The 2500-nt window shown below is 58.8% G+C and overlaps 1 pseudogene; it reads right to left on the bottom strand.

Moving 5' to 3' along the window:
• The window catches only part of LOC133143292 (28S ribosomal RNA), a 9026-nt pseudogene that overhangs the window by 1936 nt on the left and 4590 nt on the right, over positions 1-2500 (bottom strand).

Raw genomic sequence — 2500 nt, 5'->3', positions numbered from 1 at the left:
TGGTCACATCCAGAACCAGAACGGTTTCACCTTTCCTCAGCACCAAATCGGGAAGTCGGACACCAATGCCAGGCGCCACCACGTGCAGCTGCCTGGACACTTCCCAGCCACGCCGTTCTGCTTCCGTGGCCACGAGCTCGCACACCTTGTTGTGGCGTCGTATCCTGCTACGCTTTACGGAAGCGCACTGACCCAAGATGTGCGAACCTGTTTCCAACCCAGCACCGCAGCGCCTGCAGGCTGCTTCCAACTCGGCCCTGCCCCTCGCTCGAAACTCCCGGGTAGGGTATACACCCGCTCTCAGTGCGAGTGCGACCAGATAGTGTCTCTGACGAAACCTCACAGCCAGAGGATCCGCAAGCCACGTGTTACTGATCGCATCGTTACGGAACAGGTCTACTCCCACTCCCTGGACCCGCAATGCGCCCCAGGCCAGATTTTCCACATGCCGCCAGTCAGGGAGGACTAGCGCGCTCGCAACTGCAGCCGGGACGGCGCCCCCTGTGCCGAGCGTCGGCACACCGCCCGGATCTCCGCCTGCCGCAACCCACAACTTCAACCAGGCAGGCTTTTGCACCGCCTCAATAGCTAGAGATCTCAACCACACATCCGAAGACCAACAGAGTTTCCAGGTGCGCATGACCTGTATTCTGGGAACAGTAACGGACAACTTAACGATGCCCAACCCGCTGTCGCGAGTCCGCGAATAGATGAAGCCCCCCGCTGTGGACGGATCGAGACGCAACCACCTCTTCACAGCCATCCGCACCTTCCCGTCAAGCCACCTCAATCTGGTCGCTGAAACCTTACCGACAACTGCCCTGAAGGTGACTCTCGGGAGTAAGAATGTGTTGCACACCAGTACCTTCTGCGAAGGCTTTAACGCCGACGCCGTAATTCTTTGCAGCCCCATACTCACCTGCTCGTCCAGACCCTCAGAGACAATTCCCCGCCACGGCACTATATTGGCCCCCAGATAACGACCTGACTCACCCGGAGTTACCATGTGTATCGGCTTCCCACACAGCCTCCAGGCTACGCAGCCGCTCTCGTTTGGACCCATCCAAATACCGTGGCACTTACTTGGCTGGACAGCCAGCCCCGTAAGCTGGCAAAAGACCTCCAGGATCACCAAGTTCTTCTTCATTCCTTCCTCCGAGCCACTCAGCAGGACTACATCATCCGCAAAGGCCAACGCGGCGATTCGGCGGTCGCCCCAGACCAGGTGACTTCCTTCGCGTTCGAGGCTATGGATGAGAGGATCCATAGCGAGATTGAAAAGCAGTGGGGACATTGGGTCGCCTTGCTTAACACCAACCTTCATGGAGATGGGCTCGGAATAGGCGCCTTCGCAACCCACTCTGGTCGAGCAGCCCACATACGAGTGACGGATCACCTCGATTACACGTCTGTCTACGCCCAAGCTTCCCAGCACACACAGGACATGGTCATGAGAAACTGAGTCGAAAGCCTTCGCAAAATCAATGAACACGACTGCCAGCGGCACGCCAGCCGACCTCGAATGCCCCATGATCCGGTCAAGAATCATGAGGTTCTCCTCGCAACCACTCGCGCCGGCGACGAAACCACGCTGCCGGGGGCTAACAGGACAGGCTCGCGCTAGTCTCATCGCCATTATCCGCCCAAACAACCTCAGCACGACTGACCCGATAGTCACAGGCCTCCAGCCCGACACAGTACCCAGCTCAGTAGGGTCAGCCGATTTGGGTAGCAACCGGGTCTTGCACTCCTTGAAGACTTGGGGAACGACTCCACGCACCATCTATGTCGTAAACAGCCTCGCCAGTTGCGTACCGTCCGGGTCCCAGCCAAGAAGAGCCTGCTTCTTGATCCCGTCTGGGCCCGGTGCAGAGCAATTCCTCATCTTAGCCAAGTTAGATACAACTTCCGGCCCCAGGATCGGGTGGTAGAATGGTTCGTTATCCGCGGTCAGTCCCACCTCGAAGCCCTCCAGTCCATAAAACGGCTTGACCGTTTCCCACTTACTCCTGAAGTGCCTATGCACCAACTCCAGCGGCAAATCACACCTAAGGGGCGTCAGACCATCCAAGATCCGCCGTGCCAGCCCCTTCCTCGCCTCAGAATAGCCGCGCTGTTGGTGGTAGAACACCCTCCTATGTTGGACGAGCCGCCTCGCCCAACCCGTCCTCCATCGGTCTCGAGGTCTGGACCTCGCGGACTTTGTCGGCCACACTACCTTACCCCCTAGGGCTTTCATGAGATCCAAAGCAGAGGACTCGATCAGGCTAGGCTCCCGACCTGCTTTCTTGACTAAGGCAGCGGTGGCCCTGGTTGTTCTTCCAGAACTCTATTCTCCACCAGATCCGGAAGCGACGGGGGGCAGGTCCATTTCTGGGGCGTCGCCCTGGCAGCCAGGGCTCGCCAACGCACACCAGACGCACCGCCTGCCGCACGACCGCACAGGGACCCCCACTTCCACCTCACCTGCTCTCCGGACTTGCCCGTACCCAATATCTGG

The sequence above is a fragment of the Syngnathus typhle genome, linkage group LG18, assembly GCF_033458585.1.
Source record: "Syngnathus typhle isolate RoL2023-S1 ecotype Sweden linkage group LG18, RoL_Styp_1.0, whole genome shotgun sequence".
NCBI classification, from domain to species: Eukaryota; Metazoa; Chordata; class Actinopteri; order Syngnathiformes; family Syngnathidae; genus Syngnathus; species Syngnathus typhle.
Note: the sequence above shows the minus strand (reverse complement) of the source record. Positions and strands in the feature narration are given on the sequence as shown.